The sequence below is a fragment of the Lissotriton vulgaris genome, chromosome 5 (genome assembly GCF_964263255.1).
Source record: "Lissotriton vulgaris chromosome 5, aLisVul1.2, whole genome shotgun sequence".
Lineage (NCBI taxonomy): Eukaryota > Metazoa > Chordata > Amphibia > Caudata > Salamandridae > Lissotriton > Lissotriton vulgaris.
Genome location: NC_141693.1, coordinates 1,785,742,132 through 1,785,754,491, shown reverse-complemented (window position 1 = coordinate 1,785,754,491; position 12,360 = coordinate 1,785,742,132). Strand labels below are relative to the sequence as shown.

At 43.3% G+C, this 12,360-nt stretch overlaps 1 pseudogene; it reads right to left on the bottom strand.

The window, feature by feature from the left end:
- Positions 1-440: 440 nt before the first annotated feature.
- Positions 441-12,360, bottom strand: part of LOC147717177 (E3 SUMO-protein ligase KIAA1586-like) — a 71,085-nt pseudogene continuing 59,165 nt past the window's right edge.

Sequence of the window (12,360 nt, the reverse complement as noted above, 5' to 3'; positions counted from 1 at the left end):
AGTAAGAGGACAGTATGTAGCTTCTGAATTAAGGTCAATAACACAATGAGATATTCCATCAGGGGCAGAGACCAGATAAGACCCACATCAGTGAGAGTAGAATGGTGTGGAGTGTTGGGTTAATGGGTTTATGTAGGTTTTAGGCTACCACTTCAGGTTTGTTGCAGTGGAGGTGTTGGCCATAAGCAGGGCTTTAAGTGGGGAAAAAACCTGGGGGTGCTCTAAAAGGGGCGTGGCACATTTTGTAAAGGGGTGTGGCCTATCCAAGTAGGGGCGTGGTCTAAATCAAGATAACTAGCATTGTGTGCTTAAGAAAATCATGAAGTGGCATCCAGCAAAGGATAATAAAATAGGCAAAAAAGTATAGTTATTAAGTATAAGCCATAAAATACTAAACACTTAAAAAAAACATGTAAAAATTATTTACATTACTTAGAAATCTATAGCAGGATTTCCCAAAACTCTTGAAGATATTCACTGTGTCTATTTTGCTGGGGTTTCTCACAACAATTTTCTTCAGCAGACCTTCTACCTTTTGCCAGCCAACTCTTTACATACAGCTTTGCGTCAAATGTTTCACATGGAGGACCATTGAGTTTTACCCATAAGCATGAAGAAATGGTCTCTACAAGAAGAGAGGCCCTTGTTGGACTAGCAATTAAGTTCATTGTGCTGAAACCTCTCTCGCAATCCGCATTACTTGCTGGAAGGGTTCCCATGCAAACTACTAACTTTTTTAATGCTTCAGGGGTTTTCTGTCCACCGAAATCTTTGAAAAGTCTAAAAGCTTGGATAGTATCTCTTGCTAGCAGCTGAAACTCTGAACACAGTTTCTGGATCTCTTTTTCACCATAAATAATGCATTCATCACCAAAAGGCAAGTTGCCTGCATCTAGCACACTGAAGCTGGCTATAAGTTCTTTCTCAGAATCCGGGGCACATCGTTTATTGATATTTACAGACAGACTTTGGTAAAACTGATTTGGATTAAGGGCAACAGAGTTACTTCTACCATGGAAAAGAGGAACATTCTTGAATTTGCAATCGTCAACTGCTCTCTGAGCCGCAGAAGCAAACTCCCCTGATGAGTCCTTCATTGCTCTAAATATACTTACTTGACTAACCAAAAGTCTGTGGGCATTAACAATTGTAATGTCCCTCCTCTGTAAGGAGAGTGATAAGTCTTTGAGCTCTTGAAGTGCATCACACATTACCCCCAAATCTCTTTGAAGAAAGAATAGGATGTAAGCTTCTTCAAGAGACCTTCATACTTACTCCGATCTCTTATGGGTCTGGATGGGTCTTTAGAAGCATTCTCAAAATGTTTGCACAAGGCAGGGAAGCAGTTCCAAACAGCTTTCTTAGATCTGTAACTGGATGCTTCCCATCTAGTATCAAGCATTTTCCCTATATTCTGAAGCTATACTTAGGCTTTCCTGTTTTCAGTTTCTATTTTTGGTAAATTCTGGTGGGGTTTTTTCAGTGTTTTCAATATCTTAAAAAACAGTTGTTATCAGTGATTACACATTTTCGCGCCACTAAAAACAACAGAAAAGGTGTTTTTCCGGTGTTTATGGAACGTTTTGCTTTTATTATTGCTTGCTTGCTGCACTGAAAGAACATGTTATATAGACAGTGTACTTATAGTGTATATGAGGTCCAAATAGATTTTTCCAAATTAATCTTATTGTAGTACACCATACAATACTTCTTCAGTGAGTCTTTGGGTCATGTGTGCTTGCTCTTTCCTTCCCATGTAGTCTTCTGTGAAAAGGCCCTCAGCATTCATAGCCCCTTGGGCTGAGAACCATCAGCTAAGGGACACAGTTGGGATGACTCTTTCTTTGATGCCACATCAAGCACGAAATTATAAATATTTGCGTTTTAGTTCCTGTGCATAAGAAAACAGTGCACCAGATTGGCATAAAAATTCAATTGTATCCCTCATTAACTCTGAAGATGGTAAAGATGCTTTCAGCATACCATCTAACAAGTGGCAAGGATCTCCTACAGGGAATCACTTCAGCTCGGGTATTAATTTTGATAGGTCATCACACAACTTTTTTATATACGTAGCTGAATCACTGAAAATACAAACGATATCACTCCAATCTTTGTTGAACTTCGAAAGAACCTTTTTTGCAGAGCATTACAAGTGACACTGAGTTCAATGATTTCCAAAAGTCTGGTGTCATGTTTTCCCCACTATCCCACATGCTTGGTGATATATATACTTGTCACTATACCTTGCATTGAATGTTTAAAGCCTGAGGTGTTGGCAATTCACCTACTATCAATACTGACCCACTAGAAACTATGGTCTGATGTATTAAGGGTTTTTACCCATTCTCTGTGGGTAAATGTGATGACACATATTAGGAAAGTTTTTTATGAATCCAGCCATTTTACCTATCAGTGAAAGAATCAAATGCAGCCAAAATATCAAATATGAGTTTTATATTTTCCGATTCTCTACAGTTTATAAAATAATTAAACTGGACCTAAAACATGAAACTAAACCCTGCATCTTAAGACCAAAGGCCACAACACTGAAAAAAGTAAAAGGAAGAAGAAACAATATTTTAGTGGCATCCCTAAAGAACAAAACTCAAGCAGAAAAAATGTTAGCTAGTCTTCCTTACTGCTAGCTTGTATAACAAAGTTACATTGTATTGACACCTTCAGGAAGAAAAAATTACTCTTTTACTCTCTTTTTCCTTTCTTTGAATGGCATTTAGTTTGTAGTTGTGCATGTGTTTTTTCAGTGTTTATATGTTTTCACCGGTGAGGGCTATTTATCTTTCAGTGGGGTTTTATCAGTTATTATAGGTTTAAACTAAAACCCCACAGCCTAGCTATACTCATAGCTCGCTGGCGGCCAGATTTGCTCTCTCTGTTTTTTTGGTGACATGTTGTATGTGGCATACAATGAGTCCATGAAACTCTTAAAGTGATTGACCCTGGCAACCTTATCTACTGTATCTGCCACAGCAAGTTCTAGTCTCTGAGCCAAACAGTGCCATGTCAGTACAAGATTTGGAAATTCTGATTTCAGCAATGCTACTACTCCTCCTTTTTTACAAAACATTACTGCTGCTCCATCTGAACATACTGCAATCAAGATATCATGTAACAGTCTTTTTGTAAGTCCAACTTTTTGGAAGTAGCTTAGGAGAGCTGTCTTTACGCCAAGGGCATTTGTTTCTGCCAGCTCCAGCAGGCCGAAATAGATGGTCACTGGTGTACTTTCATTTCCAAAAATGCCATGGAGGTAGATGATTAAGGTAGACGCATTGCTAATAGAATATTACTGTGATCTATGGTTTGTGTTGTCTGATATAACAGACCAATCTTTGTTGCATTTCCAGTGCAATGTGTTTCATTATTTCAGTTGCAGTCACATTGCTGTGCAAAACACAGCCCATTGCACTGCCATTCTTTGCCTGAAGGCAAATTAGATCAGGGTGGTCAGTGAAAGGGCGATCTTTTTTTGCCAAGTAGTAGGCAGTGTCAAATACCCTGCATGTGCTCTCCATATGTTTTGCATTACATTTGTGTACTGTCACCACCAATGAATGTTCCTGCTGAACTGTAAAAATGTCTTCAGCTGCCAAGTGACTTACGCTCACTTTCTGCTTCTTAATCTTCTTCCTGAGCTGTTTCTGCCTGGAAGCTTTTCCGTCACCAGGCGAACCTCGTCATCTGCCCACTCTTTACTTATGCGCATGCCCTGGGTGTTATTGTGCACTGAAAGACGTGTTGATTGAGCCTGTTTGCAGGAAGAACATCCAATATTGCCTGACTTAAGATACAACCATTTATATTCCTCTTGAAAGTAATACCACTGTTTAGTGTTCCAGCAGTCAGGGATTTTGACGGTTTCTTTCTCTGGCACACGTTGAAGTCTTTGTAAAGGTGGACTGTCCTTGGCAGGCTCTTGCTGAGTTTTACTAGCCTCATTACTAGTTGGTTGCACTGGACAAGACTCCTCTGTAACACGCTAGCGCTTCAGTGACAGTAGGAAGTCAATCATTGAAGACTGCATAGACTTGTGCTTCAGAGCAGGAGCAGATAAGCCACTAGTAGCCATGGTAAAATTTAGAACTTCCTTCTTGAAGGCTGGACTGGTATATCTAAAAAGAAAAGAAAATCTTCCTCTGCGGAATTTGGTGTCCAGGTGATAAGGCCTTGCGTCACGCAACAAGAATATTAAGCCTCTTATCTGCAACAAAAATTGAATAGTTTACTCCAGTGATCAACAATGTTTAATTGAAGTGCCATTTGGCAGGCAGATGTTACTCTTCATTTTGTGCTGTTCCTGAAAGGAACTCTCATTGTGCAGTGGAACAAGAATAGACTTCTACTTCGCTTCATAGAATATTAGCAAAAAATAAATACAAACAAAAAATTGATTTGAATGGTGGCTTTTACACCACATATTGTTGTTAAGAGAAAATGCCAATTCAAGACTGGAACAAACTTAACCATCACCAGAGAGAAATTCCACAGTAATCCGTGCAAATGTGCCCAAAATTTGTTGAGCTGGCTTTAAGTGAGCACTTCCTTCCCATTTTTCTTTAATTATTCTCTTATTCTCTTATTACACACTTAAGGGAAACTGTCTAATTTCAAGTAAGTGTTATTTGGTATCCCAGTAGGAACTAAGCAATTTCGCTGAGACTGTATAGTTAACAAAGGCACTTGATGCTGACTAATGATTTCCTTTAAGATGTTTGATGTCATTTCTCAACAACATAAAATATGGTATAATTCAAGCATTCCACCCATCACTTTTCCCTCACTGAGAAACCCAAGTGTAATGGATTTGTCAAATCACGCGTCAAAGCAAAGTTGCACATCAGCCTTATACCTGGTACCAGTCAGTGTGATTGTATATTCCCCATCTGTGTAGAGCATCACTGTTAGATCTGGGGGTCTCTAGTTGGCTAGGTAAGTACCTTTGTCCAAATAGGGACCCTTACTTCTAGTCAGGGTAAGGGGGTACACACAGTAGATAACCCCTGCTCATCCCCTTGGTAGCTTGGTACGAGGAGACAGGCTTACCCCCAAGGCAATGTGTAAAGTATTTGTACCAACACTCACAGTAACATAGCACAACACCACAAATGGACACTACACCAAGTATTTATAAAAATATAAATTACTTTATATAGGTTAGGCAGATCAAAACGTCATAAAGAGCAAATGCACAATCACACTTGTTTTAGAAAATATTCTCTTGAAAAATGTTCACTTGGGTAATGTTTTCTTATAAATGTTCACTTGGGTCATGTTCTCTTAAAATGCTCACTTGGATAATGTTCTCTTAAAAATGCTCACTTGGTTAATGTTCCCTTAAACCGGGTGAATAATGAAATTGACTGAGCCCTTCGGCTTGGAGGACTCCTGCTCCTAGCTGTGGAACGTTATTTCAAAACTAATGTGACTGAGATGTTTTTCAAAAATGCCCCAGCTGCACTCGAGGAGTGACAGAATCACCCCAAGTAGTATTTTCCCATATATCACAACTGTAAAACACCTTCTTATTACACTACAATGGATTAGTTGGGGCAATTAATGTGTAACTAGAGAGGGGGTCAGCAGAACATATATAGGTCTCATCAGAGAGGTATGGCTTGATTCCTATGACAATTGAGCGTGGTACCCACAACTGGGCGTAGCCACTGCATTTAGGGAGTCAGCTGCAACAACCAGCAAGGTGATAGGAATAATTCTAACATGAATTGCTGTTAAGTTTCGGACTCATGAATCCACTGAAAGCCCGTCCCATCCCTTAATCTCTGCACTAATGCACAGGATGGAAAGTGCCAACAGGTGCACAGGATGGATAGTGCCAACAGGCCCAGAAATCAGGTGAGAAAGACAATCCCTCTGTCTTTAGAGAACCAGGGAATGGGAGCAGAAGAGCAATGGCAAATTGGATCCCACCTCCTTTACACAGCTCTGTTTCAAGAGACAGCATCCCCTGTCTTGGTGTTACAAGAGGAGGAAAGCTGACTGGCTGTAGGATTGAGGGCATGTGCTGTATAGATAATACTGGGCATATAACAAGGAATAGATTCCTTATAAAACAAGCCGTACTGGCTTCAGCAGTGAGTGGTACAACAATGACCCAGGGGCGTGCCAGGAATCTGACTGCATGACATGGCGCACTGCTGCAAACACACTTGTAAGACCCACCAAACAAAGTAGGCAAGAAGCAGCACTACAAAGGGGCATGGCAGGAGAGGTGCTAACGGTGACCCAAGAAATAGAGAGGGCGACAATGAGCAACTGCGAAGGCTGCCAACCAGATGTGAACTGAATTATAAACTGGAAAGCAAGGGTAACTATTGGGCTAAAGTCCAGAAGAAATTTTGAATATGGATCTCCCCCCCCAGTGATGTAACAAAGGCCCCCCGCAACCCCTATGATGCGGGACTCCCCAAGCTCCTGAGTGTGGCCAGAGGGGGCCCCCTCAGGTACTTTGCAGGGGGGCCCCATTAAGTTTTGTTACGCCACTGACGCGTAAGTAGCAACAGGGCGACTTGTAAAGAGAAGGTAGGCCCGATGATAGCGCATGTGATCATAATCTTCCCCGTGCAAACTCCAGTTACCGGTTACCTTAGGATGTGAAGCGTCCGTGCTGATCTACGGTGAAGCCACTTTCACTGGTGTGACGCACCTCAGGTACAGGCAGCTGCTTTCCTTGATGACGAGCGCAAGGGAAACCCGGTTGCTAGGGGACGCCTCGCGCCTCTCCAGACACAACGTAGCTCCACCTGACGAACCTCTGCGTTGCTGGGGGAAATCCTCGTTGCTGTGACCAATCCGAGCGCGGCTCGGAAATGACGATCCCGAGCCGGTGTTGGTGAATACTGGCAGGGTGTCAAGGCTCCTTCTCAGAGCAGCGAACCTGGCCTCGGGCACCCAACACTGCTCGAGGAGCGGCGGTGGAGTCAATGCGCACACAGTGCTCAGGGGCATAGCAGGTGCTCCAAGGTTCCTCAGCGGTGCGTTAATCCACACACATAGAGAGCGAGGGACTCGATCCTGGGGCAGATCACGTTTGAGGCAGAGCAGGCCTCACGATCTTACGCCCCAGCTGTGTGCCGATGAGCACACCGAGACAGATTTCACAGGGGGGCAGCTTCACGAAGGCACAGCACAGAGACCCACACAGCGGCTGGAAGGGTGGGTGCAGGAGAACTTTTGTATCACTGAGTTCCCAGCTCTTCTTAGGCCCTTGGAAATAGGTAGGCTTCAGAGGGGCAAAGAACACAGCACAGCTCCTCTTCAAGTTAGGGGGACACAGCACACAGCAGAAAGTCCCTTCCTCAGCAATCACAGCAACTGTAAATCAGCTCCCTGCCACTCAGCACGGATTCCTTCTTGATCACAAAGTTTTCTAATCTATTTTTACTGGGGCTCCAGTCCTACTTTTATACCCCAAAAGTCTTTGTTCTTCTTGTGTGAGGGGTCCTGGACCCAATCTAAACCAGTTCTGGGTACACTCTGCCAGTGCACCTCTTCTTCCTTTGTGAGTGTGGGCCAGGGACATCAGACGTACCGCAGGAGGTGGAGCAGCATTGTGGCAGGCAGGCACAGCCCTATTGAGACACAGGTGCTACTCCTCCCACCACTCTACATGCAGATGGGTCTATTCAGCCTTGTGCTGACTCAGCCAGCCTCCTGGAGCCGCCCCCAGCCCCTGTCACTCACAAACCAGACTGTTGATACACAACCAGGCAGAGGCACACAGAAAGGTTGAAGAGAAAAATAGCCACTTTCTAAAAGTGCTATTTCCAAACTTAGAATTTAAAAACCATCTTCACTAAAGGATGTGTTATTTAATTCTGAGTTCAGAGATACCAGATTCCATATGTCTATCTTGCCGTTATGGGAAGATATGCAGGTAAACATATCACACAGAATTCCCCATGTTATCCTATGGGCAAGATAGCCTTTCAATAGTGAAAAACAAAATTGGCAGTATTTCACTAGCAAGACATGTTACCCACACTAGTAACACCAAACAAAAACCGAGACGTCTGCTCACCCTACCTTTGACCTTGTGGCCCGAAAATAGAGCCCCTTAGAGCCCCCTTTCGAGGCCTCCCCAAAAAAAACTGGGGGGGCTCAGCCCTCCCCCCCCACCCCCCCTTAAAGCCCTGGCCATAAGGAGAGTTGCCTAGGCTGTTTCATTTGTTGTGATGTAGATAGTTCGTGATCTTGTCAGATCTTATTCTGCATAGTTTCACTATTGCTCTTTTGTAGACACTAGCCGAGTGATTGTGCAGGTGCTTGTAGTGAGGTGTGTATAATGGGCTACACTGGTGCAACTGTTCTGTAGTAGAACCTGGTGTCGGAAGAAAGGCAAGCAGAACATAAGCATTAAGTTAACTGGGGTAAATTTGGAGACTAAGCATGACCTATGCCTAAAAAGCTGTGAGAAAATAGGATGCTTAAATGGGTCATGGCAGATACTGGTAATACATTATGGTTTATATATTGTATGAAATGCTATATTCACTACTTGTTTGTCATTGGAGCTGTGTAACCCACTATACCACATTTAGCCACATATTCACAAACTGCATACCTGATGTTTATAATCATCACACTTGGAACAATAAGAGATTGCTTCGGCCCATCAGGATTAGAACTTGTGACAAGTAATTTTACATAAAGATCGACTTCTGCAATAGGTGATTTAACCACTATATTAGCTGTGAAATGCAAACCTGTACCCTTCGGATTGCACACGGATCTCTGGAGCACGGATATTAAGCTCTTCATCTGTCCTACAGGTTATACATAGATCTCTTCAGCAGCATTTCAACATTTTGAGGCATCTAATCAACTTACATTCACATTCACATGAAGAGGGGAACTGCATCACTTGACCAATACATCATATATGCAAGGCTTGACTTGTGAGATGGGCGTGTAGCCACCTGTAGAGTTCCATTGCAGTTTGAGGCAGTGGAAAATCTGGCAATACTGGTAACTGCGTTCAGTATGGTATGTGTTTCTGGGAGAAATGTGTAGGGTGATTCCTTCAGTGTGCCTGTTCTTTGTGTGAGAGAAGACTACCCTGCTGAACCATGTGTGTCTGCGACTGGCATTTCTGCTTCTTTTGCCTTACTCAGCTATACTGCTGCTGCCTGTGCTGTTTTTCCTGCACATTGAAATGTTGAGATCTCCACTGAAGACTTCTCCCTCGTTATAGGCCGTTGCCTGCGGGTTCGGGCCTTTAACAACCGGTGTAGTCTTCGACAGCAGGCTATAAGGCAATATTAGAACATTGGACTGTCAGGAGCTCCATTGAAGACAATGAATTAGCTCAGGGCTTATAATGGCTGGTTTAAACCTGCTGCTTCAACATTCAAATGTTTGTCTTTCTATTTCTCCATGTTTAGCATAGAACATTCTACTCTCAGTGGGTGGAATGTTCTAATAGCCTTATAGCTCTTCTACCCCGGGACGTACCAGTTTTTAAAACCCTTCACCCTTGTTATAGGCCCTTGTATGCAGCTCGGGCCTATAATTCGGGTTCAGGGTCTTTAACAATCGATATAGCCCTCAGCAGCAGGCTATAGAATAACTTGTGTTTTCTTATAGCGCGCCTCATTTCACTTCTGACTTACTTTAAGTTACAGATGCAACCATTTACCACTTAATGGTACTCGATTCAACCTCAGAAGGATTGAAAGCTGGGTTTGACTTGCAAAGTTCTGAGCTGCGACCCTCAGAGCCCAGATCATCTCATACGGCAGCAGCTAGCATTCAGCTCCCTGGGCCAAAGTAAAGATTCAAGATGCTTGCAGCTGCTGCTAAACTGCATTACTTTGTTCGTGTGTTTGAAAAAAGATTGGTCTGCTGCCTACTACTGGTGTAGCCACAGTGTCCGCATGAGGAAAAAGAGCTCTGATGCTGTACTTGCTGTGGCCCATGACTATCACTTGCCTCTTAGGCAAGTGATCAAATAAATAGCTCAGTAAACATCAGATTTAATTTGCATCCTGGAACTTATTTTCCTGCATTTATATTGAGGGAAAACATACTTCCAAGTATCAGAAGGCAAAGGCAAAACACAGAGCTTAATAAATACCCACACTGAACAACAGTAACTTTAGTGCTGTGACCTCACATTGACTCTGTCTTTGTCTCTTAGCTAGGAATAAAGAAGCACTTTTGCTGCCTGGGGTTGACAAGCTCTCTGTTTCCAACACCTTCCCTTCCCTGAGGAGGTGGTGCCTTGACTAACTACTGTTAATCTGCAATACCCCAAGTACTAGCCTTACTCCTTAAAGTCCCCTCCATCACTTCTCCTCGCCGGGTCTTTTTTGCTCGACCACTGAAGCGGAGGGGTTGCTTGGCCGTTCACGACCGATTGTAATAATGGTCCATATTTGTAGCTGTCAACAAAAGGAGAAGTAGGGAGTGGTTTGAGACACTCTTATTCCCCGGTTATGTTCAGTAAGCAAATAAAGAGTGTCATATGCTTTCAACGGAACCACACGAAGGAGCAACAGCAAAGGGGGGGGGGAAATGGCCTCACTCAGGACGTTTTAGGAAAGCCCTCACTCACCACCTGGTGATGACATGCTTCATCATTGGGCCCCACTGAAGAGGCCAAATGCCTCTTCAGTGTGCTTCGACGCCAGATCTGGGGTCCAGTCTGGGGGTAATGCAGGTATACTGAGGGTGCCTAGCGTCGAGGGCGGTGTGCCAATTACGCTACCACCCCCCTCCTGTGACCCATGGTGTACCCCAGTGACACCACAAAAGTGCAAAAACCTTAATGAAGGAAGCCTCCTAAACCAGGAGTTATTAGGAAGACAGTTTCTCATCCTATTTTTCGCACTTTTTTCACCTTTTCCTTTTTCACTTACACGTCCCTAGGCAAGGGTGGGCCTTAGCGTGCCCATACCAACAGGGTTTAGTACACCTATAAAGTCCTGATGAATGCCTGGTAACTTTACACTGTTTCAGAGGCAGAAACATGTTGACTGACAATTAAGGAAATAACCACACAATTAACTGTGGACTGCTTTCCTACATTTAATTTTAATAATATGCCCTAAGTGATCGCCTAAATAAATCATTTTTGATACACTAAAGACATTTTTAATCCCCTCACCATTATTTAGTTTATTTTTCACTGCACGCCTTAAACTCACATATCCTGCTCCGCAGTAGATCTGGCGTCGAAGCACACTGAAGAGGCATTCGGCCTCTTCAGTGGGGCCCAATGATGAAGCATGTCATCACCAGGTGGTGAGTGAGGGCTTTCCTAAAACGTCCTGAGTGAGGCCGTTTCCCCCCCCCCCCCCCCCCTTTGTTGTTGCTCCTTCGGTTGGTTCTGTTGAAACCACATGACACCCATATTTGTAGCTGCCAGAAAGAGGAGGAACCATACATATATAGTTTTAAATAAATCTTCATACACGCCGAATTCACATTTATAAAGGTTTCATTGATGAATGAAAAATTAACAGTCAGTTTATCACAGTCAACCGACCACGGTTCCCCCTGAAGTCATAGGTGGAAACAAGCTCAATGAAGTAGCACCAGACTCAAATTTATGTCCTAACATACACAAGTATCTAGTAGTAGACATATGATACAATTCTCAGAAAGTAGGTGCGCAGAGAACAGGTGAATGACCTTCGCTAGTAACAAAAATGATGGTTTCGGCTCAGCAAGGTACTTCTTCATTTTCACGCCTTCAGAGCCAAAATGCAAAGTGCCTCATTGTCAGAAAAAAGCACTTCCTGTGAGCAATGTTTGCCTAAGCAGGCAGACATGCTTGGAGCAGGTTACAGTTACATGATTACTGGCAATTTCATTTTTCTGTTTTTCGCAGCACGGCTAGGGAAACAAGTTTGGGTTGTTTGGTTGTTAGCATACCAATTATGCCTGCCACAAAACATCAAATCTTAGTTTGTGAATTTTCTATTAGGAATTTTGACTAGCACATTTTACAAAAAGGTGGGGAGTGTATAGTATTGGTATTTATACAGGCTAGCACTCTCTTTCCCCTTGCATGGCACAAAGCATTTTCTGGATGGTTACGTAAATAGTTTCTCGTCTGTAACATTTATGGAGTGCATTGCACTGTTGGTGAGGTTGTGGGGAGCGCTGATATGCACTGGTTCCTGGTGCTCCTCAAAGTGCACGTTTGAAGTGCATGTTTGAAAGGGTGCTGGTTGCAGTTAGATCTATATTATATGATGCAGGCATTCTGCAGGTGCAAGGTTGGAAGATCACGTGTAAGCAAGGTGCGTCGTGCACTGCTGCACATAGGTATGAATGGTGCAGACATGCTTCCATGAAGTGTTGCGCCAAGAGCAT